This window comes from Pezoporus flaviventris, unplaced genomic scaffold (genome assembly GCF_033815535.1).
Source record: "Pezoporus flaviventris isolate CSIRO_AGI_PZ_B2104156 unplaced genomic scaffold, CSIRO_AGI_Pfla_v1 ptg000005l, whole genome shotgun sequence".
Classification (NCBI taxonomy): Eukaryota; Metazoa; Chordata; class Aves; order Psittaciformes; family Psittacidae; genus Pezoporus; species Pezoporus flaviventris.
The window spans coordinates 18,700,601-18,728,540 of NW_026892553.1; the positions used below are offsets into that span (position 1 = coordinate 18,700,601).

The 27,940-nt window shown below is 45.0% G+C and overlaps 1 protein-coding gene across 4 annotated transcripts in view; it reads left to right on the forward strand.

Moving 5' to 3' along the window:
- The window catches only part of FGF13 (fibroblast growth factor 13), a 241,051-nt gene that overhangs the window by 5,948 nt on the left and 207,163 nt on the right, over window positions 1–27,940 (forward strand). The window contains exon 1 of one of the 4 annotated variants that reach the window (XM_061446215.1): window positions 3,737–4,048. The exons of the other annotated variants lie outside the window; for them this stretch is intronic. The gene's annotated coding sequence lies outside the window, so the exon portion shown is untranslated. Of the gene's footprint in view, window positions 1–3,736; window positions 4,049–27,940 lie in introns of those variants that run through there. 4 annotated transcript variants of the gene reach the window in all.

The following is a 27,940-nucleotide window of genomic DNA, read 5'->3' on the forward strand; positions in this document are numbered from 1 at the left end:
TTAATATGCCCATGCTTGGAATATTTACAGTAGCTACCTCCTGTTATGACTCATTATCTGTGATGGGTTTTGGTTCCACAAACTACAGTAACTCTTTATAAAAGATGCATTTATAAAAGAAACATCCTTCCCTCTCAGTGCCCAGACCGTGGTCCCTGACATCTGTTGGTAAAACACCAGCAATTAGAAGATGGAAGTGGCTTTTGAGATCAAGATGACAGCACGTTTGTGTTGATGCTTCGTAATGGTTTTCAGTACGAGTGGAATCAACCCACAGTAAGGCAGTATTTTCAGGGACAAGCTCCAAACTCTAGGGTTGGTGATGCTGTTGGTTCTTGTATGGCTGCTGTCCATGGCAAAGAACCTACTTTGTATGGAAAGCAGTAAAAGATAGTAACCTTCTTTGCTTCTAGAGGAAAACTTACTGTTAGTTGCATCTTCAAACCTCATCTTTAAAGGAAAAACTCTCAGGCAGATGAAGCCTGAGGGATGAATAGCCCCACAGAACACCCCAGGGGGCTGCGCAGGGGGTGAGTACCAGCGTCCGCAGCAGATGCATAAGAATTTGTATGGCTCAGGCTTCTGGCATCTTTGGTCTGTGGCCACCCACAATCTGCAGGAGACTTGTCATTAAATGTATTTGTGCCATGTACTGTGATTTCCTGCAAGGCACTGGTCTTACCCCTATGCTTTGGGAATTTTGTGCTGCAGCAAAAAAAGCCTTAGGTTAAATGAGTGTTAATTTTCTTCCTCTGTTCTTCATTGTGTGTTAATGCCACAGTGTGTTTAGGAAAAGCGATAGCCCCAGAGTTATATTCTTCATCGGGGACTGTAGTGATAGGACAAGGGGTGATGGGTTCGAACTGAAACAGGGGAAGTTGAGGTTAGATATAAGGAAGAAGTTCTTTACTGTGAAGGTGCTGAGATGCTGATACAGGGTGCCCAGAGTAGTGATGAATGCTCCATCCCTGGCAGTGTTCAAGGCCAGGTTGTACAGAACCTTGGGTGTGAGGCATCCTTACCCATGGCAGAGGGTTGGAACTGAATGACCTTAAGGTCCTTTCCAACCCAAGCCATTCTATGATTCTATATGAGCCACTTCCTTGGGAGCAATTCCTGTTGCTCAGTATCTTCCCTGCAGTCAGTGAGTCCATGCTTTCCTGAAACCCTCTGTGAGTCTAGATGCGTGGTCAATCCTGTGTGCAAACAAAATATTTGTAAATCTGGGAGGACAAGCTTTGCATCCTAGATGACCTACGGCTTAGTACGTTCAGACCAGGATCTTTGTGTTTGCCACTTAATGTATATTGGAGAGGAATTGTTCTGTTGATTACTGGATGCTATTACAGGTTCAGCAGCTTTAGATCTACTCTGTGCCACTAGAGCTTTCTTAGCCGCTCGATTCCCTCTTAGCTGAGCCTGGCTTTAGGGTCTCTGTGCCCCAAGCATTGTTTTTCTTTCCTTTGCTGTGTCTCTTGGCCTAACGAAATTCCCCACTTTCCCCAAATACGCCTTGGCCGAGCTCATGTGAAAAGACATCTGTTAAACCCCCAAATGAAACAACTAAAGGAGTACATTATTTACAAGAGGTCTTTTCCTTTTCTTGTGTGCTAACTTGGGTTTCCTTGAGTTGCCTGCTCTGGCTTCTCGCTCAGTATTTGTAATGTTTTGCTGAGAGGAATGAGGGCGAAAATCATTGGAATCGCACCCTCAGGCAGGTAACAATTTGGTTCTTTTCATGAAGAGAGTGTAAAGTGAGACTGTTCTCCACTTAGTTTGGTGAGAGTGATGTGTAAGGCAAGGTCAGCGCTAAGGGAAGGAAGGGCTGGCATGGACTGAACGCTGCTTCCGTTGTTTGAATAACTAGAGCATCCCTCCGAGGTGGGAGGGAGCAGAGGGACCGAACTGAAGTGTGAAGAAGAGAGATTCCTGAAATAGCAATTGGATTGCCATTGGTCTGGGTTGCATCACGCGCACACCGTTCCAGACCGATGAAATCCATGCTGGTGGTGGCTCATTACCTCTGATGCTGTGGTTGTGATTGTAGCTGAAATGAAGGTGTATTTATAGAGATTACTCTGTCCTGTGGCCCAAGTAATCTCTAGATGCTTTTCAGCTGAGGTTGACATAACTGATATAAGGCTCAGTTTGTAGCTTTAAGAATAAATTGCTTGACCAGTGCGTGGTATTTTTTATGTGTGTTTAGTTACCACCCAGTTTAGGACAAATGTCTTCTGTTTTAGTGGGATTGGATCAGATTTAGGTATCCTGTAATCCTCATCTGACCTGAGTGGTCCACGGGCACTTGCTGGCTTCTGTCAAGTGATGGATTCATCTCTGTTCGTGGCTCTTGGATGCCAGCACAGGGAACCCAATAGTATTGCAGAACTGCTCTGGCAGGCTTCTTTCTCCCTGTTCATGTGAGCTTTAACAAGTGGGGCTGGCAATGCAGATGTGGAATTCCATCAGCAGTGATGGTAGAACCCATGGGATTATTTCTCTGATCTTCTTCCTCTTCCATCCCCTTGACACATACTGTGCCAAGAGGGAAAATACTCATGTGTTTGGTTGCTGCTGACACCCATCCAGCCATGATCTTGGGAGAAGAGAGCATCGTGGGATGAGCTCCAAGCGACCTGCAGCACATCATCTGCTTAGGCCTGGCTTCAAGCACTCTCTTACCTGCCCAGCAGGCACACAGGCAGAGAGCTGATATAAGGAGGAAATTCTTTCCTGTTAGGGTGGTGAGGCACTGGAATGGGTTGCCCAGGGAGGTTGTGAATGCTCCATCCCTGGTGGTGTTCAGGGCCAGCTTGGACGAGGCCTTGGGTGATATGGTTTAGTGTGAGGTGTCCCTGCCCATGCAGGGGGGTTGGAACTGGATGATCTTAAGGTCCTTTCCAACCCTAACTATTCTATGATTCTAGCATTCTGCTTTTCCAGCTGTGTTTTCAGGAGTTACTACAATCCAAGAACATGGTAGCACTTTCGTCCCCCTTTGCCTCTCTGTGTAGTTCACCAGCACTGGCTGCAATGGTTGTCCAAGTAACTTAGGCTTGATTTACTTCCACACGTTGTCATTGTGCTGTCAGATTGGTGACGTAGAAAAGTTTTTTAACCTTAGGTTTTACATCTGCTATGATTTTCTGGGTACAGCTATCTTTAATGTTCCATATACAAAGTCCCTATGTTGCTCTTACAGCTCAATCTGCCCAAGCTGTGCTGCAGTGCTGCCTTGAAAATGTTTAATGTTTTAATTGTAATCATACACAGTGCTCCAAGCTGCTGTCACTTGGGCTGTGCTCCTCTGAGTGCTGCAAGAGAATAAGAAACTATGATAGAGCCAATTGCCACTGCAAGCCACTGTCACTTCTTATGGGGTGCAGAAGAATACCTGACCCGTGAAAGTCTCTTTTTCTAGGGAAATAAAGATGTGGTGGTATTCTGGGGGGTTGGAGTATTGGTGGGAATTGCAGGGGTTTGTGCTTTCTCAGGGGATCATGGTTTGTAATGGTTTGGGACCATCATGTAGGTTCTCCCTCCTAGCCCCACGGCAGATGCTGAAGTCCTATTTCTCCTCACTGTAAATAGGAGAAAGGTCTCTGCAACCATAATGATTTACAATCAGTGTAGGTTTGTCATGTGCTCTGCTTTACGTTTGCTTCTCATCTTGCATACTAGTGACTGACGTTCAGAGCCTGCCAAAAATAGCTGTTTTCAAGTGATTGGGCAAGGAGGACTGGAAGAGCTTTGATTTGCTGGTCTTATTTACTCTTCCTCCCCCTCAGCCCCGTGTTTGCTTTCTGAAGAAAGGATATTATTTTTCTTTCTTTATTTTGGTGGAAGTCAATAAAAGGTGGTAAAAGCGAAATAAGTCAAAAGGGATCAAAAGAGCAAGTCTCTTGATGCCCTAACGGGAAGGCTACAGCAGCGAACGGCTATGATGCAACTCCGAGGAGCTGAGCAAAGTCTTCTTGGATGAAGTGTGAGCTGTTGCTGTTCCACTCCAGGGTCAGGATACTTCCTGGTCAGGGAGGCTGATAAAGCAGTAAGTCTGGTTTACTGTTGGAGTTTGGTTGGTATCTGGCCTGTTGAGCTTACGGGCTTGTGTTACTTGGCCACTGGGAAACTGCCTTGTTGGTTTCTTGGGCTGGAAGAGGCGGTTTGGGTGTTCTTGTTTGGTTGGTTTGGGGTTGTTCTGCTTTTGGGGGGTTTGGTGTCAGGTTTTTTCCTTTTCAAAATATCAGTGCAGAAAACCTGCTGTCAAGTTTTGGTTTTACAGTGGTGTCTTTGGGAGGAATTTCTATCCCATGATTTCTGGGGTATTAGGAGGAACACGCTGATGTAAGTAATGGTCTTTCCACGTAGGGTATCCAAGTAGTAGGGGGTGGAAAGGAGTACAAGCTTTGTGGTTGTTCATGCAGTCACTCATATACAAGGAGAGAACAGCACAGAGGACAGGAGGAAGGTAAAACTGATTTTTTTCCCCTAGTTAATGCATTAAAGGTGTTAAGGACACTGCTGTAGCAACAATGAATGTAGAAGAGAGCAGGGTTATGCAGAGCTGTGCAAACTGCCCATTCTGTTTCAAGGCAACTTTCAGGATTTAAACATTTGTATTTATTCCCCCACTGGGACACAAGCAAAACTTCTTTGAAGCTACTCAGGAAAAAGCAGCATGCCAGAGTTATTTTAAGGTGGAAGATCTGTCAGGCTTTCCATCTGCGTCCTTGTTCCACCCTTGGTCTGAGAAGCCCTCCAGTCAAAACAGGGATGTTTCTGCAAGAGCATGATCAGGAGAATTAGCCAGGCTCTGCTGAACAACAGCAGGAGCAGGTTTTGGAATGTGAGGGCTTAAAAACACAACCCTATGATTTCAAGAGAGTGGTGTGGAGGATGGCAGGAACCTTCGCAGTGAGGCAGGGAGGGTTTGTATATAGCCTTTGGGACTGGAAGTGTCCTGACTTTATTTCACTGTACACTGTCTGGTGAAGGATGGCCTTTTGAATTGCTTTGTGATTTCTGAAAGGAAGAAGAGATGCTGGGGTGAGAATGCAAGGGGGAGAGAGTGTGATGGAGTGGTAGGAGAAAGCAAATCCCATGAAACTTCAAACGGTAGAAAATTAGCTTTGAAAAGGCTCTGGAGAGCACGAGGAAGCTGAAAAATGTAATGAAGAGGGGATATTATGGGCATAATTTATCACTGTTTCTGGGAGTGTAATAATAGCCTGGCTATGTATTTTCTCCCTGCAGAGTGTGGATTTATGAGGACCAGTAAGAAGCAATGGGGGTAGCTGAGGCAGGATGCAATCAGTGGAAAGAGCTCCAATGGTGCCAGGGTCAAGAGAGATGAAGGTAGTAATGGCACAGAGGTGGAGATAGAGAGGCACAAGGAGAAAAAGGAGCTTATGAATTTCCTGCAGCTCCAGGGCTGAAGATACAGGTTTATCATCACTGTTGGCAGGAGCTAGCAGAACTATTAGCTCTTGAGCCACTGAAGCTGTTGCAAATACTGAGCATATAAAGAGAAACGCCTTTGCATACCAGGTTAACTTGATGAGCTGATTGCCTACGTAGGTTTTCCACCAGCTGGGGGTTTTGCAGGTTGTCAGAAAAGCACCCAAAACGTAAAGCATCAGGAGAGGCTGAACTTTGAATCAAGAGAGACACAACTGGGCTTACAAATACAGTAAATGAATTATTCAGTAGCTATATTGAAAATGGAAGGAGTGTAATGGTCTGGTCAGTCAGCGGTCAAGGATCCAAGAAACCTTCTGTCACTTGGTCTGACTTTTTTCCCCCTTTCAATGTACTAAACTGGGAGTATCTTTGTGTTGTTACTTAAAATCGGTGTCCTGAAATTGGTTCAAACACTCGGGAATGAAACTATTTAAAGGAAGCCTGCAAACCATCTTCCTTCTAAGCTCGAATTTCCCAGAGTCTGGCTTTCCATTCGCATTAAAGTTAAGTAAATCTACCCTGGACTCTCACCACGTTGGGACAAGTGCTAACTTAACAACCAGTCCTGTGACAGCCCACATGAGGCACCAGTGTCAGAGAGCCTTGTAACCCCCCAAAGTGAAGTCTGGAATTACTGTGTTTGACAACCGAAAACACTGCAAAAAGCCTTGGCAATCTGTCCTGCAAGGTGCCAAGCATCTCTGCTTGTCATTTACCCAAAGCCTTTCAGTGGCTTAGTTTGGGCCCTGTATCAGTGACGGTCACATATTGCTGTCGTGTCTTGTTCCCACTGTCGCAAATTCCTACCTTAAATGTATTTCTGAAGGAGTATGAGGGAGACTCATAGTCCTCACTGAGTGACAAAAGCCTTATAAAAGAAAACAACTAAACATAGCAGACTTTCATCCCTGTCATTCAAACGTGTATGAATGAGCTGCTTGTCAAAGTAGTACCTGTCACTAAGAGACAAGAAAGCATCACTCTTCTTTCATGAAGTTCTTAGAACTGTTGCTGTTAATTCGTCAGCAAATTATTATGCTCCATGTGAAGCGATTCCCCTATTCTTTTATGCACCTTCTCTTAAAGTGCTTTGGCTTCCTCTGTAGGATCTCTAATTACTGCTTTTGTTAGTGCTTTCAGCGTTTAAAGCTACCACTGAGCACGGGGCATGTGTTTGAATAGAAGGCTTTGATGGCTCATGTGTGGTTATTTGGGTGACACCTTACAGAGAACAAACTTGAACCAGTGTTGTCTTGTCAGCTTAGACTGAAACACTGATCACTATCAGTCTTGCTCAACAATATCCTCGGTGGGAGAGTTATTGCTTTGCATTTCATGGTGCTGACTGCTGTTGTGATGAATATTTTACACGTTTGGTCTCTTCATTTTTTTTTTTTTCCTTCCTTTAGAAAAAGGAGCATTTTTATGTTGAATCAATGCTGTGTTTTAAAGTAAGCCTGAAGCTGGCTAGAGTAAACCATGGATTTTGAAGTGAGGCTTGATTCTGTAATACGGGATTTGTGTGTAGGATGAATTGCTATGATAGTCCCAGCAATTTTAATAGAGACTGATGCATTTGACACAAATAGATTTGGCTCCTGAAATCTGACCCTGCAAATCAGCAGAAAACCCTGTTGGTGAGTAAAAGGTAGCAGAATCCTGTGTTTAGCTTGCATCTCCAAAGATCACCTTGAGGATGCTGCCCCTGAAATGGTGTGGTATGATATTTTACAGTGTGCAGTGCTGGATGGCCTTGGAGGTGGCTGCTGCTTCTCCAGCTCCGCTGTGTTATGGTAGCTTGTGCTACAAAACTTGGCTTTGGGAATTAAGGTATTGAAAGCGAATAATTTGGTCTCCTCCATCCTTCTCATCTTCATCTCTTCCTTATTTGTGTTTTACCTTTGTCCACAGTTATTGATTCAAAGGTCTTGAAAGATGGTCAATGCTTTGATGCACACAGTGGGAATAGTCATTAAAAGGTGGTGGCATCCATTTTTGACCTTGTCTGTCTATGGCCTAGTGTGAGGTGTCCCTGCCCATGGCAGGGATTGGAACTGGATGATCTTAAGGTCCTTTCCAGCCCAAACCATTCTATGATTCTGTTACCACCACAGTGTCCAGAAAAGTTAGGTTAACGTGCTGTTCCTAACCAGTATTCAGATTTACAGTATGCTAGAGGGTGTGTGCGTTTTACCATGTAGAGAGAACAGCTCATGCTTTATAAATCCAAGCTAATACTACTTTGATCAGTGTAAGTTTATTGCCAGATAAATAAGACCTTTATATGGAACATGACTATACTTGTAGGCTTAATACCCTGGCTGCACTGATACGAGAAATCAGTGGGTTGACTGATGATTAGGCCCCGCTCACACAGCAGTTTGAAGCTTAGAATGGAACTATGGCATGAAACCAGATCTGCCTTTGGTTTGAACTTTTAAATCTCATTGCAATGTAAGCGGGCTGCCCTCGTCTGCCCAGCTTCATTTTCCAAGATGTAATTACTCCCTGCTCACTGACTTGAGTAAATCAATTAAAACTCCATGTGTGTTACAAGGCTTTGACGTAAGCTGATTGATCAGGATGTGCAGCATAGGAGAGGCATGGGGCAGATTTTAAAGCAGAAGACTGAAACGTCATGAGTTTTCGTTTGATGTGCCATGGTGGTAGCTAACTTGTGTAGGAACAGGCTTTTCACTGGGTGCTGGGGTATTCAACACTCTATTTGTACTCAGGTTAGTCTTTTATCAGCCTTTCCTATAGGAAATGGGTGGCTTGGTCCTTCCCCTTCATTTGGAGGAGAGGTTTAGGTTGAGAGAACCACGACCTGTAAAGACCTGTGGTTGTCCACCTCTTCCAGTAGGCTGCTATGGTTCATGAATTATTTATTATTATTATTACCTCTGGAAACTGGTTCCTTTTTCAGTTTCTCGGCCTCTGTGGGATGCTGTCCACAAGCGGAGATGGGATGACAAACGTGTAAATCCTTCCTGTTCTCCTTTAAGGGCCTTAAAATCAGAAGGACCTACGTTTGATCAGTCTAAAGCACTGGAGGCGAACAGCAAAAACAGTGGGCACCTTGCCAGTCGTTCCTGCAAGGAAAAGTTCCTCCTTTATCCCACAAAGCAGGCAATTGGTTCTACTGCAGTGCCTCAACGCAGGGCAGGGCAGGGGAATGGCTGCTTGTACCATCAGAGCAAGCACGTGAGGGTGAGGAGAGGCAGGAAAATCAGCTGGTTAAGGAGCAAACCTTCCAGTTCATCACTTCATGGTATTTTTAGAACTGTAATAGAACTGTAATAGAACTTTCTTGCCTCTGCTTTTCTTCCCCAGAAACACAATATCTTTGCTCAAGCTACATGTGAACTGTTGGGAATGGATGAGTTGTTTGTGATCCTGAATCTGAAGTGATGGGAGGTACTGCTCGCTGCAAGCTCTGCTCTTTCAGACCCAGAGGAAGAGCTGATGAGAAGCAGTATTGCCAAATCTTATTTTAAGCTCCTGTCCTATGGGGATTTGTTGTTTTTTTTTATCATTTGGTGGTTCTAAGATCTGGACCGCTCCTGTTGGGGTGTTCAGAACAGCATCATGCTGCACGTTTGGGGTTTTTCTGTCTATATTACTTGGTGATGCAGCCCGGTTGGCTAAATGCCCTGTGGCTGATGTATCCATGCTGTTGATGTGACTGCCACACTGCTCTTGTTGCAAGGTATCTTGTAAAATAAGCACACTGCCCTGGGCAAAACTAAGTTCTTGGTATTGATGTAGTTACTGCATTCTCTCCTCCAGTCCATTGCTGTTGTCACACTGACTACATTGTGTTGGTCTGGACCAAGCCAGCTGAGGTGATTCTGTAACGTAGATAGCATAGATATGCAGGGTGTCCTCTGTAGACTCATCCCATGGCTCAGTGTGGCACTTCCCAAGCTGGTGGGATATATTCTGGAGTTAGTTCCCAGCACGGCTGCTCTGCTTGGTTAGGTTAGGACTTGCCTTCCCAAAGCATCTGTAGTGCGCTGTGCAAGGTCCTTTCCTCACATGCTCATTGAAATGAAAACGTTTGGCTTAAAGTACTTCCTATAGAAAGTTCTTTACTGTTTGTGTGTCCATGTATCTTTACTTTTTGGCTTCCCTTTATGTTTTCCTCTTCTCCCCCTGTTTTTTTTCTTGCTCTGGTCCAGCCTTGCTGTCAGCTGATACAAATCCTGTGCCCACAGTGTGGCCCAAGCTCTCTTGTCTTTGCTTCTATTACACAATGCCACCCTCCATCCCCTTGAGCCCTTTCCCTCATCATACTGCCAGCTAAATCGAAATCTAACTGCAGCTCTCCTTGAGCAGTGTTTTGCCCGAGGTGCTCACAATTGGCTTGAACTGACTCAATCATGATTTTAATTGGCTTGATTTTTGCTACCGGCATAAGGAATAAAAAGAGCTATTTTAGTTCTTCTTCATCCTTGGTCAGTTTTATTAATCCATCCGTGGCTTTAATAACCTCAAAGACTTTCAGCATGGAGAGGTAAGCATTTCGGAGTGATGCTGGCGCACCAGTGGCGCTTGGTTTCTAGTGGGCAACAATATTGCTGTTTGGTCATGCAGAAAATTGCCAGTTTGAGGGGACATGGCACCTATTGATTACTGCAAGGAGTAATTTTTCAGGGGGTTGTTGTGTCAGTTGTACTGTCTGTGATCTTTTTCTCCTTGGGCTGCTGATCCTTGCTTTTAGAACCCAGGGAGGATCAGCGCCTGTAACCGCAGAGATGAGTGATGACATGTGTTCGTGCTGCTTTGCTGTGGGTCCAGAGGAGTCAGTTGGCTTTAATTTTTAATGCTTTGATTCTTTGGCAAACACCGGGGGTGTTGAAACTACTCACTCATGCAAAATATGAATTATGCATGCAGACAGGTTTGGTGCCTGAAGGCATTTTCACAGGGTGTTCCTTCAGGCACGTAGTTTAAAGAACTTAGACTCCTTAGGCTTGCACATCTCTACAGTGAAAGGACAGATAACCTTCTCTAAGGGTCCCTATGAAGACAGGCTGAGAAAGTTGGGGCTGTTCAGCCTGGAAAAGAGAAGTCTGCATGGAGACCTCAGAGCAGCTCCCAGTGTCTGAAGGGGGCCTATAGGGATGCTGGGGAGGGACTCTTCATTAGGGACTGGAGTGATAGGACAAGGGGTAATGGGTTAAAACTGAAACAAGCGAAGTTTAGATTGGATATAAGGAGGAAATTCTTTCCTGTGAGGGTGGTGAGGCACTGGAATGGGTTGCCCAGGGAGGTTGTGAATGCTCCATCCCAGCGGCGTCCAAGGCCAGGTTGGACAGAGCCTTGGGTGCCATGGTTTAGTGTGAGGTGTCCCTGCCCATGGCAGGGGGGTTGGAACTGGATGATCTTAAGGTCCTTTCCAACCCTGGCTATTCTATGATTCTATATAGGTTTTCTGCAGTTTGTTACCCACTCCTGCCACCCCAGCTGTAGCTCACTGTTCTCTTGGTTGGTCTGATATAAGTTGAATAGCAATGTGAATTGTTTGAATATCAGTACCACCACCTTGAATACCAGATATGGAATTAAACGTACACAAGCAGCTTTGGCTTTTTGTCCATAGGGTCCAGTTGGGTGCAAACTTTGGCTGCCCCATGCCTGATGGCTTGAATGTCTCTATAGTGCTAGGCTGGGTTTGTTGCACTGCAGTGATTTAAGCCTGTACGAGATACGATCAACACCAAAGGCGATTCAGGCACTGGTTAATTTGGAGTTTTATGTCCTTCATTTCCATCAGACATAGTTTTCAGTTATATTATCTGCTAATTGTGTTTCTGAACAGTTTCTTGCAGAGGCCTCTGACTGGGTGTTCCTGATAGGAAAGCTGCATTATTTTCTAGGGGAGATAAGTTGGTGACTTACTGAGCTCAGCTCTCTCTGGCTGCTGTTGGCCTCTGTGCTGAAACTTCAGTTTTAGTGGGTAGAGCAGAACTTCTCTATAGTGTTTCTCCATTATGAAAGAGGTGTTTACTGGAAGGCTCTTCCTTGGAAGGAGATGAATTGTGATTATTTCTTTCCTTGGAAGGAGATGAGTTGTGATTATTTCTTTCCCCTATCCCAAGTTATTTAGAACCCATAATTGGTTTTTGGTGCTACTGTAAAGCACCAAATGGCAATAGCTATGATCCAGGCAGTCCATTATTAGGATCTTCTGACTCAGAAAACCACATCTCTCTGGAAAATGCATCACTTTGAAACAAATCCTGCTGGCTGGTGCTGGACTTCGGGTTTTAGAGGTTGGGGAGTTTGTGCTTTCCTGGCATGTGAAGAGCACCTTCTTTCACAGCCTCATCTGGAGGAGTATGAGCCCTTTCTATAAGTGGTGATGAGGCCAAAGAAGGTCGCTCTTGTGATATTAATGGAGCGAAATGGAGGATGAGAGGCCTTGACTGTCGCATACAGGGTCTGTGAGCTGGTATGACATTCAGCTTTGAATGATGGTTGAACACCATAGAATGCTGATGGCGCTGAGGCTCCTGGGGCATCATAGGCAGGACCCACTTCTTCACTAAAGGTTTATTTCTTTTTCCTGCATCAATATTGATGAATAATAAGGATTATTGTGAAGCTTAGGGTGGTGGGTCTTTATAGGAGATGTGGGTGAGAATAAAACGGGGTGTAAATGTGATGTCCAGTGCAGTTAGCTGATCAGGTGCTGTGGTGCACAAAATACTGTGTGCGTTGGGGTACTGCTGTGGGTATCCTGTATTCTAGTTAGTTTTATTCACCTTTTGAATCACCAGGGGTCTGGTAATTATCAGAGGGAGGATGATGGGTAACAGTGAGCGGTCCCCTGTGGCTTGGTCCAGGTATTTCTGGCCCTGCCATCCCCATAGAAGGTAGTATGGACAAGGGCTCTGCTTATGGGAAGGGATGTTTTGCCTGGGTGCTGCTCAGTCCATTTGTTTGGTGTGGAAAGCTTTCATCTCTATCTAATCTCCTGTGGATTGTTCTGAATCCAAGTTAATAGGTTTCTTCAAGGAGGAACTGGGTAAATAGGCAGTAGTATGGAGGGAGTATAGTGAGATGATTTGTTAGTCCTCTCTGATCTGAAGTAGTAATGCTAAAACCCCCTGTGAATCTCTGCGTAGCCTATCATAAATGACACTTTAAACAGTACTTATCCAAAGCCCAAAAGATTATTGCACACTGTGCCCTCTGTCTGAGAGCAACAGGTATAATGTAAATGAACCCCTTCTGGTCAGATTTATCTTTCAGCCTTTTTCTCTTACAGAGGTGAAGAGCTGGCCAGAATAGCTTTGTAGTTGATTGTCATCCTGACTCCAAAGGTCCTAGCTTTTAAATTGCTACCAAAGCGTACCTGTGTTTCGGAGGGTTGCTGAGCTTTTGGGTTTGTGTTTTTATGAACTGGGGCCACATGTTTTGTGGTTGGGGTACTCAAAGTCGTTACATCCATGTGCTGAATGAGCCAGTATCCTGTGCTTTGGTTTGGAGCAAAAGGGACGGTGGAGTGTGTTTCTGCGCTATATACTTCCAGTTGTCTTCAAAACTATTAAGTCCTTTTTCAGTGTAAGACACATAAAGTGTGAAAGCTGTCCTTAGTTGAATAGTAGCTGTTTAATATTTAGTATTTCAGGGGTTTTTTCTTTGCTGCATGGGCAGGGGCACACTAAAAGCAGATCCCCAGAAGACTGGGTTTTCCAGGCTGCTTAGCTAAGTAGATTCTCCTCATTAATAACAAGGTCTGCACAACCTGGTTTCAGTGCAAAAACTTCTCAATAACCATATGTGTCCTCAAACTGTCTTTATTCTTTATATTGGTGGTTGTGCAAGGAAATCTGTCTACGCTACCCCAACTGTTCATTTCCTCTGTGTTTTCCCATTGAGGTGTTGCTATTAAAGGGTGAGGTAGTGAGGATGCTTCTCCACAGATCAGAATTAGCTGAACAAAATCTGTAGCTTGAGCACTGAGCAGGCAGGCAGTCTTGAAAGGAAACCATCAGAGGAGAGCTGTGCAGTTAACTGCTGGCATTCAGCTTGGGCAACACAGGCTCAGGGTTATGCAGTTACTGCTCCTCGCTGACTGTCTTATGTGTGTGTGTCTCCTGAAAACGCTTCTGGGCATCTTTCAAAATAGCATCTCTGTGCCCCTGAGTATGTTTAGAAAAGCTTAGCTGCTGGAGAATCTTAGCATGAAATCTTAGTGCTTTTCTTTGGAAGGGAGACATTAGGTAGGTATACCTTACAAAGACACTTACATTCTTTTGCAGTACTATCACGTGGTCATCACATCCTTTTCTGGGAACCAGTCTCCCTGTGAAGTGCATATAATGGTGGTGAGGTTTTCTTTTGTCCTCGGGCTTTAGTGAGCTTGTGCTTTACTTGTCCAAGGTTTTCTTTTTCTGTCTCTGGTAAATACGCTCAGGCTAAATCCTCAAGTTCCCAGTACTGCCTCCGTGATGGAGTTGCTCTGTAAATACACTGTGTTTACCTTGTTACTGGATGTTTCTTGCATGAGTGTAGTCCTTTTGACTCTTAGGTGGTTGCAAGGAAAACAGAAGGGAAAGAGATGAGCTGCTCCTCAGCAAATGCCTGTGAGTTGTTAAATGACAACTGTAAGGCAGAAAGTTGACAGACCAAGAACGCAGAGATGTATAAACTCTTGTCTTTGACAGGAGAGCCCCTACACACACAGCTTTGATGATTCTTCTTCCTAAGTAACTTTATTCTTATTCCAAAATTAGTATTTCTGTGGGTTTTGTTGCTTTATAGCAGTGAATTTGGATTTTGAAGACTGATCATGCTGGGGAAGGCCTGCACATATACAGGACCTACCCAGACAATTGGATGCTGAGGTACCCTCTGTAGAAGGGAGAAGGGAGCATCTGCGGTTCACATCAGGATGCTCTGCACTTGCGACCCCAGCTGTGAATGGGCTGGCACATCTGCAAGGCAGAACACAGCAGTCACTGCCTGAAGGCTGTCTGTCAGCTGGCTGCTGTGTCCCATGGCTGAGATCTTCCTCTGACTCAAATATACAGCTCCTGTTTTGAGAGGAGCTGGCGCTTGCCTGCAGCATTCTGCAGTGTGATGTGTGGTGCAGTGCAGATACACCCCGAAAGGTGCCAGGAAAGCAAAGTGACACAGGTACTGTTGGTCTCATGCGGGCAGAGAGATGCACTTCAGAATTTCTCCTCAAGCAAACCCTTCTGCATCGAAATACCAAGTTTTTCAGCAGTGCATCAAGCCATGGGGTCTCTGTGCCCGTGACACCGCTTGATAAGGGCACCAGTAAGTGTTTTGTCCTGTGTGTCACAGAATCTTTAGGGCATGGTTTGTGTTGGAGGGACCTCAAAGCTCCTCCAGCTCCAACCCCTGCCACGGGCAGGGACCCCTTCCACTAGAGCAGCTTGCTCCAAGCCCCTGTGTCCAACCTGCCCTTGAACACTGCCAGGGATGGGGCAGCCACAGCTTCTCTGGGCACCCTGTGCCAGCGCCTCAGCACCCTCACAGGGAAGAGCTTCTGCCTAAGAGCTCATCTCAGTCTCCCCTCTGGCAGGTTAAAGCCATTCCCCTTGGCCTGTCCCTACATCCCTTGTCCCAAGCCCCTCTCCAGCTTTCCTGCAGCCCCTTTAGGCACTGAAGCTGCTCTCAGGTCTCCCCTTCAGGAGCCTTCTCTTCTCCAGGCTGAACAATGCTCTCAGCCTTTCACGTGCTGACTCTGGTCCTTCAAACACACCAGAAAACAGAATAAAAAGAGACTTTCTGGGCAAGTAGCTCTTACAGAGATGAGCACCTGGCACAAGAAAGGAGAGGGAAGTGGTGCCCAGGGAATGAATATCTCTGGCCAGCCAATGGTTCATGGGTCCCGCAGAAGCAGTGCCCTGAAGTTAATTTGGAGCTGGCTTTGCACCAGGCTGTGTTCTGCGCATCAACACCAGCTTCCAGGTGGATTTGCACACCCCAGCTGATCCCAGAGTGTCCCTCTGGAATTTCTTGGGTATTTTCACACTGTCTTCAGACCTCTCATTGAGAGGCTGTCATGGATGTGAGTGTCCTTCGTGATCAGGAGAGCTAGAGAGCTGCTGCAGCCTGACCAAATCCAGCCTTTTCCCTGGCCTAAACAGCCTCAGCTCCAGGAAATCCTGTGCCCTTGGTGTCAATGTGCTTTTGGGGTCTGTTATCTTCCCAGCTTGCTTCTTGCTGATCCTTTTCCTCGGGTCCTACCTCCTTGCTCCACAGCTGCCAACCTTTCTCATCTCTCCCCCTCAATGCCTTTCTTCCCTCCACAGCTCACCATCCTTTCCCTAAAGTTGCCCAATGGAATAACATCTTTAGGTTAACTAAAAGCAATTGTCTCTAACCTGTGTTTAGCTTGGAGTTTGCTTTGTCAGATCTGGCAAAGGGATTGTGTGACAAAGGCTTTTCCAATCTTTCCTAGTAAATTAGTCGAGTAGATGACGTAGTTAGAATCATAAAATCATGGAATCGTTAGGGTTGGAAAGGACCTTAAGATCATCCAGTTCCAACCCCCTGCCATGGGCAGGGACACCTCACACTGAACCATGGCACCCAAGGCTCTGTCCAACCTGGCCTTGAACACTGCCAGGGATGGAGCATTCACAACCTCCCTGGGCAACCCATTCCAGTGCCTCACCACCCTCACAGTAAAGAACTTCTTCCTTGTATCCAATCTAAACTTCCCCTGTTTAAGTTTGAACCCGTTACCCCTTGTCCTGTCACTGCAGTCTTTGCTTCTGTCCTTAAACCACTGTGGCTGTAACAGGGATGTGCTTGTAGGCATTAGTTTGTCTGACTGTGAGCAGAACAGGCCCATAACTGACGCAATTCAGTGCTTTTTACTTAATTTCTTACAATTACGCTGGTTAATTAGAACTTCTGAGAGAGCTTTTAGTTGTTACAGATACGCAGCTGCCTCGCTGTTTGTCCGTAGTCCTGTGTTACAACATCTTCAATCATCAGCCCTAATGTCTGCATGTTAATTACTCCTTTTGTGAGATGAGGTTGGCAAATGGATCTTCATCAAGCAACTGATGAGGACATCTGTGACTTTGTAATTTAAAAGTAAGGTTAATAAGGCCAGCTCCTGGTGCGAATCGACTGGTGGGCTTTGTTGCAAAGGTAATGAGGCTGGCTTTCCAGTTTGCATGCCTCTCTTTGTAAAGATGGGCTAAATCAGTAACCAGAAGCAGATGTGAAGGATGTTATCCACCCTGTAGGTGTTATTTACATCTGTGTCGACTAAACAAACCACACTAGAGATCCAGGTGTGCACCTTCTGCAGCAAAGCGTTGGGAAGGCTTGTTCTCTTCCCAGTGGTGATGCCGTTGTTGGGTATGTGTTCCAAAGGGGGCTGGTATTACAGAGCGCCTTCGGGAACTGTCTTAGGGCTTTCATCAGACACATTTGGTGTTCTCTGCTGTTCTGTTACCACTCGTGGTTCACTTGAGCAAGCTGATTTGGCATCGGAGCCTTGTGTTAATCTATGCACAGATGTCACCGTGGCCAGCGGCTGTGAGGCAACTGCCCAAGCCTGGGAAGACAGGAGCCCCATATGTTCTTGCTCTGTTTTTCCTTCATAGAGGTATTAAAATGGTGCCTCTTTCATAGCGGGTCCTTCAAAATAGCAGTGATTTGTATTCACAGGGAAAATAAAGCCCCAAAAGAAAGCCTAGGTGGGTTTATGTGACCTGTGTAGTTCATCTGACTTCAGGAGGACAGACCTGACCTGTTCGATGGAGCAGCAGCCCTCAAAGGTTGCCTCATTTCAGCCTGTTGTGTTCAGGAGTTAAGATAAATCTTAGCCCTGAGACCTGTACCCAAGGGTGTTCCTGGCAGGAGGGGGTATTTGCCCTTACAAGGAAGACAGTATGTTTCATGGTGAGGTTTGTATTTCATTCCTTGATTTAAGAACATCCCCTCCATTTCTTACGCCCTTCTTATGGATGTTGAAGGTCTTAATGGCAGTGTGGGCATGGTATCCAGGTGGTACTTCCTGGCACTGGAGGGATTGAAAGTTTGGCTGGAGCTATCTCTGTGCCTGAGCTGACTGCTGCAGACTCTGTCACCTGTAGCACCAACTTTCTAATCCAGGAATTGGAACTATCTGCCATGCTGGAATAGAATTCCTGCTAGGTTTTTAGTGCAGCAAATCATATTTTACTGTAACTTATAGCTTTGCTGTTAATGGGAGTTACAGATACTCATTAACTTTGGAATAAATACTCCATTTTACTCTTGCAATTACAAGGCAGTATTAGTATATAATTTTAATCAGCTTTAATAATCAGTTAAGAAAAATGAGCAGGATTTGAAATATAAATGGCACACATTTAAATGGTAGCTCTTGACTGTATAATTAATAGTCTGTATGCCCTACGTATTTTAGATTACATATAAATGCATTTTGTACACTGAGAGAAGTAATCAGAGGCAGAAGATGTCTTAAAGGTAATAAACCAAAAGTGAGTCATTACATTATTATGTTCATGTCCAATGCCAGGTAAAGAAAGAAAAAGAGAAGAGATGTGAAGAGATGGAGGGGAGAGGACAGGGAAACCAATTGGGTTGAAAAACCAGTTGTGATGATAACATATAGTCAAAGTAAGGCAGATCAGAGAAGTAAAGTGCTTGTTTTTATAGTAAAAGATAAGGTTGTTTTAAACCTGTTACACAGACCTACTGCTCCTCTTCATTGCCCGTCTAGGCAAACGCTCAGTCTGGCACAGAACCATCTCTACAGCATAAGGAGAAATATCTGAAGTGAACAGTGTTTAGCCACAAAATGGGTCCTACACCTCTTTGGTGTTTTAATGGTTTAAAATGGAAAGGGAGAAAGATCTTTTGGTTGTGCCCATATCAGTGGGAAACTGGTTGTATGCCTTGCTAGTGACTAAGTGACTTTGCTGCTCTAATGTCATTATGTAAGAGTAATGCAACTGCTAAGTAGTAGTATATGGAGACGTTTGTTTTACTTTGCATTGAGAAGTTTGTAAGGTTAACAGGTTCATATCCTCCCATGGATTTTAGCTTCTGGTTCTTAGCATAATTATGAAGCTTAGCAGCTTCTGAAGCTGTTTTGACTTCAGGATGAGGTGCTGGAATACTTGCGTTAACAGGGAAAATGCATTTGAGATGATCAGTACCTTGTTGCAAAGCATTCGAGTGCAGGGTGCTGTGCACTCCTGACTGCAGTGGTAGTGTCTTTGAAGCTGGTGGATAGAGACATAGGAAAAGACTTCCAGGAAGCTTGTTTGGCACAATCGAAGAACAAGCAGGGGCAAACCTATAAGCAAATGTTCACCAATGGAAATGTCCGAGCAGTGGTTTTTATTGAGAGAATGCTGCCTTTCATCACCACTTGGTCCACAAGGCAGGAGTCTGTGGTCGGTGATTTGTATCTGCAGTCATTTTCCAAGGTGCAAAACCACGTGTGAAGTTACATTGTTTGAATTGCTCAAAACACCGTGAAATACAAGAGAATGATGCAAATGGATCCAAGTAGCGCTCTGCCTTCATAGTTGAGGTTATGTCCCCCTCGTTAGCTTGCGCTGCTGCACATTCCCCATAGCAGCGATTTTTAGCAAACACAGGGTGAAGTGTAAGCCCTTAGGCTTTTAGTTTTGTAGTTATAACGAATTACATTCAATCCCTACGTTTGTTGAAAATGTGACATCTTGGTTTGGGTTCTTAAGGACAGCGCTGTGTGCGACCACAGCGTGTGCCAAATGTGTTCACCCATGTAAAGCTTCAACTGAGCCAAGTGCTATTGTGTAAAGGAAAAGGACCCAGACTGGCACCTTCAGTGAAAGAGAGGAGCATCACACCTCAGCTCTTACGTTCAGAGCTGCCTGATGCGGTTGCATCCCTGAATCAGCACCACGTGTGTCCAGCCAGGCTAGGAAGTGTGGAGAAGTAGGCAGATATGGTAGGGAATGTGCCCAGACACTGGTAGGAGAGAGGTGCTCAGGGGCTGGAAAGAGTGTCCAGCTGACAAGAATACAGTCGTCAGATCTACTGTACACAGAGCAATTTGTTTGGTATCTATGCTACGAAGCATTGTTAATCTGGATAAATGCTTTAATCTCATTTAAGTCCATTGCAAAGCTCCTCTGTTGACTTTAATGGGACTAAAGCTTGTTTCATCACTAGTTCAGGATGTTTTTCTGGGAGCATGCATAGGTGAGGAGGGAGTGGGGAAGTAAAGCAGAGTATTAGAATTGGAAAACAAATGCACAAATACTTGAGTGTAAGAGGAAGAAACAGTCTTGTCTTTGCTATGGAGGGACAGGGCTATTTACCCGCTTCCTTTGTCTGCACCTTTTATGCTTCACCTGTATCTCAGCTGAGGAAAAGTTTGAATATGGCTGTTTTCTGGTTCCTTCAGGACCTGGATACTGAATGCAGCTTTGGTCTGACCCAGCATGGCCGTTACATTTGAAGGAGTGTTACATGTGCCAGGGATTATTTCTGTCTTTTATAAACACCAGCATGGGCCCTCAAAACCATGAGTAGTGAGCAGTGACTGAAGAGTTTTAGCTGTTGGTGCTGAAAGGAGGTTTGGAAGCCAATTTCTTGCTTTAAAACCAAACCACTAACCCTTTTGTAACTGGTGAGATGCATAAATCATGGCATCTGATGGAGCTGGGTCTGTCTATGTAATGGTAAAGACAGTCCAGTGAAGACTTAAGTCTTTCTCAAGAGCAAAACTCATCCTTCTCTTTACGTTAGGTTATACCTGCTAAAAATCATACGCTTACATGTATCATTGGTAAGTTACTCAATTCCGTGCCTGTTGAATATCAAAGCATCTTCCTTCTGTTCTGGCTGTGAGCGTAGCCAGTTTGTTAGGTAGATGATCAAATGAATCAATTCTTAGCATGTTATCCATGCTCAGCAGAGGTTTTGGGGAAAATGTGTCTTTGGGGCTTGAAGGAGTAAAGCAGAACACTGAATTGTGGTTGTTGGTGGAGACTGTTATATTGTGCAGTCTTTGGTTGTCTCTTTGATGGAAATGAATGGCTTTTGGGCTCGACCTCTGGCTGGATGAGGATACATTAGTGTAGCAGTGATTTCAGATGCTAAGATGGACAACTTGTACTGTAACATGGGAGCCAGCTCTGCGAGGTGAATGCTTCCTCTTAGCTACTGAGCACCCCCTGCTCCAAATTAAGTTATGGGTTGGACTTGAACAGATTATATGTGCACAGAGCAAGAAGCAGCCCTGGTAATTGACTGCTTTGCTTTGTTTAATTCTTGATTTAGTGATACTGCTGAAGTGATGACTCGGCTAGCCAGGCTAAGATGTAATGTGGAAATACCATCTATAGGATGAGTCGTCCCTTCTAATAGAATCTGATCTGAATATTTATTCCCTAATTGATTTCCCCTGTAGGAAGAGCTACTTGTGCCCAAAGTATTGCAGTTAAGAGAAGAAGGGAGGGGGGAAGCAGTGCAGCCTGTGGCTGTTAGTGGGCTCTTGAGCTAAACAGGGGGGGTCATTTAATTTCCAGAAGGGCTGTGGTGTTACAGGACAAGTACAGCTGAGCAAGTGGGAGTGTTTTATAGGAGGCACGGTGCCTCAGCGAAGTTCTGGTATGTCTGAAAGGCAGCAAGAAACCACAGTGTTAATGTACTGAATCGATCCTCTCTTGAGGAGCACCTGGGGACGGCAGTGTGGCTTTTGTACTTCAGAATCGGTTTTGCTTATTAGGCTTCCAGAATGTCTGGGAGGGTTTTTTTGGGTGCTTGGAATGGGCCATGAAATGAACTAAAAAACCCAACCAAACAAAAACCAGAACAACAGAACCCCCCCCCAAGCCCCCAACCCAGAACACAAACCAAACAACCCCCCTCAACCCCCTCTTCCTACCCCTCCAACCCCCCAGAATAAACACTTCGGGCACTAGTTTTCAGGGTTAAATGCAAGCAGTTACTTTTGCAGCATCTCTGAGGTTTATACAGATAAACAGAAATAAAGAGGTAAAAACCCTGCCTCTCCTGCGCAAGGTTAATGTTATTGTCTTAATATAGTTTATTATGGAGCTCCTCTGCTCTGGAGCCAGGCTGAGAGAGCTGGGCTGGGGCAGCCTGGAGAAGAGAAGGCTCCTGAAGGGGAGACCTGAGAGCAGCTCCAGTGCCTGAAGGGGCTGCAGGAAAGCTGGAGAGGGGCTTGGGACAAGGGATGGAGGGACAGGCCAAGGGGAATGGCTTTAACCTGCCCGAGGGGAGACTGAGATGAGCTCTTAGGCAGAAGCTCTTCCCTGTGAGGGTGCTGAGGCGCTGGCACAGGGTGCCCAGAGAAGCTGTGGCTGCCCCATCCCTGGCAGTGCTCAAGGGCAGGTTGGACACAGGGGCTTGGAGCAAGCTGCTCTAGTGGAAGGGGTCCCTGCCTGTGGCAGGGGTTGGAGCTGGAGGAGATTTGAGGTTCCTTCCCACCCAAACCATTTTGGGATTATGAAGAAATTTAGGGCAGTTGTTTAGAGCAGAGCTGGTGGGACAAACCATGGAGCTGCTGTTGTGCGGTGTACAGCAGTTGGTGCTGAGCGGCTGGGGAAGAGATGGTGGAGGAACAGTTTCCCTGTGTGTCATGGGGAGGTTACAGGCAGTTACAGGGTCACTTAAAAGTACAGTGTAAAATCTATGTTGAGAGGGAGCTCGTGCTGTAGCCCCCAAAGACGGGAGTGATTCAGGAGTAAATGAGGTCAGTGAATCAGATACTTCACATTCGACGCTGCTGTGGGTGTTGTGCGAGTGTGGAGATCAATGAATGGGACTTAGAAATGACTCAGAGGAACAAAGTTTTAATGGGGCAAGCACTGCTTTTCCTTTGTTTAATCAGCCTCTGAGGTGGAAAGAGTCAGATTCTGTAAGCTGACTCAGGCAGTTCAGGCTCGCTTCCTCATGTCGGGAGAGGCAAAAGCATTGGCATTTAGAGTAGCGCAAGTGGCAGCATCTGTTTTACTAAGTGTGCTTAAAACACAAGAGGCCATGATGCGATGGAGTAGTTTGTTGGCTTGACTGGCAACGGTATCTAAACAATAGTGGTACTTCTCTCTGGGATATCACCAGCATTGTAGCTGGCCTTTAGCACAAGAAAGCCAGTCCTGAAAAGCATGAGAGCAATGGTGGTGAAATCATAGTCACAGGAGTGGTGCTTTTAGTTGAAGCCAGACTTTGTCAGCTTTGAACATTTCAGTTTTCTGCTTATCCTGAGCCAAGAGATGCTCAGGGGAGAATTACCATGAGTTTAGTGAAATGAGTGGCAACACATAAGACAGTGAGCCATAAGGATGAAGTGCAATCAGCAGTGATGATGATATACAAGCCACTTCTGTCTGGGTTTCTTGACCAAGATCTGTAACGACAGGCTCCTTTCTTCTCTTACTACCATGCCGTACTTCAGAAGTTCCTTTTCAGACCTGCTGAAATTGTTCTTTTATTGTAGTCCTGTTTGTCCTTAGCACCTGGAAAGGTCTTTAAATACTCAATGGGAACATGCGCTTGCTAAGATAAGTGAATTAGAAGAAAGGTCTGATTTATTTTGCTTCTGTGTGCGTTCAAAATTAGACTCTATTTCATTGCATTTTCGCAGTTTAACAAGAAGTAATTGTTGCTACTCTGTTTTCAATGCAAAAATCTCACTTGTTCTATAGCCAGCCTATTCCTATGTAAAAGTAATGGGGACATTTAATATTGGAGGTAAAAGTGGGGATGAAGGGTGGGGTGTTTTCTTGAGTACTTTTTGACGTGCTTAATGAGGTAATGCAGAATGCCTTTATTCTGGTCTTTTTTCAACAATATTTAGGAAATCTGCATGTGTGTGTGTGTGATGTATAATATATGAAAACCACAGTGAGTAGAGATCAGTGATCTCCAGTCTCTGCCCAAGGCATCGTTCACCGTGGTATCTGAGCATCTAACAAATCAATTTGCTTGCCATTCAGTCTATTTGACTTCTCTCTGCTACATCAAAAACCCACTGAAGTTAATAGAGAGGCTTCTGTTGATTTTGGCAGTGTTTGGATCTCATCCTAGTGGAGTTTTTTCTTCCCTCTTACTTTCCCCTTACTCTTTCTGATCCCTTGTCTGAAAAGGAATCAGAAAGCCTCATACCCAGACAGAGGAGAGCTGCATTTCAATGTGTGCCTAAGCCTGAAGCACTTGGAGGGATCTTCAGCAAGGGAGATCTGCTGATAAGAAAGCGCTGAGGGAGCCTGAAGAAGCTGAGATGGTTTTGCTTATTTTCTTCATCATCTGTCTCTCATAGACTGGAAGACTGTGGTTGGTGAGGCACTCGGAGACTTACATGTTGTGCCTATAAATTGGGGCAGGGATGTGATGCTGCTGTGAGCAGAATGATGCGGGATATGGTGGCATGATCTGGGCATGCAGCTGGTTTTGTCAAGGGATGCTGCAGGACCAGTGTGTCTGCTCAGGACTGCATTCATTCAAATGATTGGGCTGAGATCATTTTCTCACACAGCTGAAAGAGTCAATGGAACTGGAGGAGCTTTGTGGTCCCTTCCAACCCAAACCACTCTGTGATTCCATGATTTTTTGTCCCCACTGTGGATCAGTGATAGGGATGTGGGGAGCTCTGTGTGCTGATTGCCAGGATTTGGCTGCTGCTGAGCACAGGAGCAACTGCAGAGCTTCTGCTTCTCGAGACTTCAAGAATGTTGTTCTAATTCATTTAACAGAACAAATTGCTGGTGACTGGGGTTTTCTCACACTGGCTCAACAGCTTTTGGGGAGGTAGCAGAATGTGTTTCTTTTTTGATGGGTTCATCTTTAGATGGCTTTAAAGTTTGAACTGTCTTTTCCACTGGCACAGAAATGCATGGACAAAGAAACCCTGCTTGGGGTTTAGACGTATGTCTGTGCCCCTAAAATGAGTTGGATGGCGGGCAATTAGAAGCCCCAGTTTAAACAGAACCTTTTCACAATGGGTACCATTTGACAGCTCATTGCTAGTGTAGTCAGCCAGTATGTACAAATTCATGTTCTCAAATAAGCAGCATCCCAGTAGAAGTGAATAAATGAAACGGCTTCCTTTTGGCTCCCTGCCTTCAAGGTCACGTTTGTGTAGCAGTGTTCAGCCCTGGCTTGCATTCACGCTGCCTCTAGCTCTCCAACAAGCTGTGAAAATTCCCGTAGGGAAAATCGGTAAGAACAACTCTAACAAAGTCCTTTGCCGTTTTTGTTGCATTCGAAGGTGTAAAAATGATGCCTAGAAATAATTGGGGCAGGACGCCTGGTGGTGCGATAACTATCATTATTGTGCATGTATTGCTGCTTAATGAGCAAATCCACCGCTGTCTGCAGCTGGGTCCCACAGAGGTGCTGCTGCTTTGTGGACAGGTGATTAATAATCCAGAGGGATTTCCAGCATTAACTTGGTACTCATTTCTGCTTCTGTAAAAGCTGAGCCGGTTCATTCCCCTTGTAGCTGCTCAATCTCCAAGCCTGGAGGTGTCACAGTGCACCCTTCTGTTGTTAACTTTGGAAGAGCAGGACTCTGTTAGCCTCTTGGTGTTGAATCTATGGTATTACTTGTGTGGTATGGTATTGACTCAGTGTAGTGTAACAGCTAGTCGCTAGTGGCTTTATGTGGAATGAGAAAGACCTTTTGGGTGACAAGCAGAGTAGTTTTTTGTCAAAGACACTATTCTGTAGTGCAGCAGATGCTAAAAATAAGACCCTAAGATCCACTTTATTCCACAATACTGTGTAGCATAAGTAAGTTCAGCCAATTAGAGTCCATTTCTTAAAAGCTTTTCTGTCTATAAAAGCCTAGATGACATTGCTTTCAGTGGGATATTGTCAATGATGTTATTCATTTAGGTGTCAATCCTTAAAGCTTCTACCTAGCAAATACTCGTGTGTCTGAAGCCAAGTGCTGTTGCTCTTACCTTCTTTTGTGGGAGTAGTTCCAGGGTAAGTGATGGAAGCACTCGCAGATGGAAGAGCTAGTCAATGTGATTGTAATCCAGACATTGAACTGAAGACTGACATCCATACCTGCTCTAAAGGAGTATTGAAGATGTGCTGCCAGATGTCACAGCGAAAGGGAAATACTGAAAGATGCTTTGGGAAACCACAAAGCCATGATGTCAACTGAGAACTGAAATATAAATAACCTTGCATGCAGTTAATAAAAAAGAGCTTAACTTTCCTGTTTAGGCCAACCCGATGACTTTTATGGCAAACCTTGGGTACTTGCCAGTTGCCAGGGGATTACCACCTTATAGCAGTGTGTACATCCAGCCTCCTCTTCTATTTGCTTAACACATATATCTTACTTGAGATCATAACTCTTGGAGGCTTTAGCTGAGATAAAGGCTGGGTCGAGCAAGGTATTATATGCATGCAGTAATGTAAGATGAATGCAGTAACGTAAGAGATGGTCATTGGAAAGGTAATAGATTTATTTATCTATTTAAATAGATAGGCCAGCAGAAGGGGGAGGGATGGAGCTGGCAGCACTTAGTGGCAGGTTGCAGCAGATGCTGGTGGCTGCTCAATGCCACACAGATGCAGGCGAACAGCCGAGCGAGGTGATGAGCTGGGCACAGGAGAAGACGGGTTCATGCATCCTCAGCACTCCTATTGCTCCCCCGGCGCTTGCTGCTGCTGCAGAATGGACTGGAGTGAACCTTTGCCCTGACATAGGACATAAGCTTTTATGTCCATGTCCCCTGGCTCTCGGGCTGGTGTCTTATCCACTGAACTGCGCTGGCTGCAAAGTATTGTTGGACAGTTAGTCAGGCTTCTGGTGTGTTGCTTTGTTTTGGGGCACTTTTGATATCGATATCCTCCTTTTCAATGAGTTGATTAACTGCACGTAAAGCAGGTTAAACCATTTGGAAGTTGCAAAACCCCAAGGAATGAATGAGAAAATATTTTGACATAAGTTTGTTTTTTTTTGGTTTTTTTTTTGGTGGCTGTGATTAGTGATTTCCTTCATTTTGTTCCACTGAGATACCATTAAACTCAGCATGCTTCCAAACCCGACTTCTGTAACAGGTAATCACATATATGTTTCTAATCTCCTTTCGTTCTCAGAAACCTTTAAAGTGTTTAAAGGAGCAAAACATCTCTGCAGGGAGGCTTTCCTCGCAGACAACTTGGCATCCAACCTCCACAGAAAATCAGGGCTGTCTGAGTACTAGCACCTACGTGTCTCTTGGAAAATCTCTATCTAAAACTGAACAGAGAGCCCAAAGATAGGGTGCCTCAAGGCTCTCTTGTGAATCTGCTCCAGGAGCTTGTGTCTCAGGCCATAAGTGACACTTAAAGAGGTGAATTTCAGGTTAGATATAAGGCAGAATTCTTCCCTGTGAGGGTGGTGAGGCCCTGGCACAGATTGTCCAAAGAAGTGGTGAATGCTCCATCCCTGGCAGTGTCCGAGGCCAGGTTGGACAGAGCCTTGGGTGACATGGTCTAGTGTGAGGTGTCCCTGCCTATGGCAAGGGGGTTGGAACTGCCTGATCTTAAGATCTTTCCAACCCTAACTATTCCATGATTCTAATATTTGCTTGCTTTGCTTATCTGAAAGCAAAGCAAAACAATGCCTCAGTGCTGCTATCACACCACGTTTCCCTTTTTAGCCAGTAGTGCCCATGCAGTGAAGTTTAGCCACAGTGTAGTTGTGCTCACAGGAAATGCTGAAGCAGTAAAAGACAACTTGAAGTTTGAATTGTGCTTAAGAAGTTTCATGAGACACAACAAGCACCGTGCAGGCACAGGAATTACCATTAAAGCAACCTATCCTCATTTCTCAGCTGCTATCTGGAACTGGACCGTGCTTAATAATGAATTGTCCAACTGCCCAGGCAAGCAGCTGTGCAAACCCCAAAGGATTTGTGCCTTGCTCTGAATGTTTAATGAAAGCTCAAGTCTATCTCCTCCGTGGAGCGTTCTGCCTGAGGACTTGTGTTGCAATGGTATTTTTCAGCAGGTTTCATACTTCTGTGCGGGAGAATGCTATGAATACCTCATGATTAAGTCACTTTGTATCTTGCCATACAAGACTGTAAGAGCATAAATTATTCAAGTTCAGTGGGTGTTGAGAGTCTTCTGCATCAGTTGTGCTCTGAATATAGAAACTGGGAGGCTTATTCAGCAAAGCCAGACATTTGGAAGAGCTATTGGCAACTTTGAGAGATCTCGTTTCTAAAGGGATTGAGAGGGTGTGACTAGTCAAAAAAACACCCCAAACCCACAACTGAATGAGCACGTGGGTTTGAGCAGGAGTTCTTACGCATGCACTTTGTCAAGGTGGTGTGTGGCAACTAGAGACAGATTGCTGATGGGCATTTAAAACAGCTAAATAAACTAGGAACTACTGAAGTTTTATATAGCCTGTCCCCATTTCTGTGAACTGATAAATGTACCTTCAGACACCCAATGTATTTTTCCCCGTCCAAAGCATTACTGGATAACTCTGTGATTG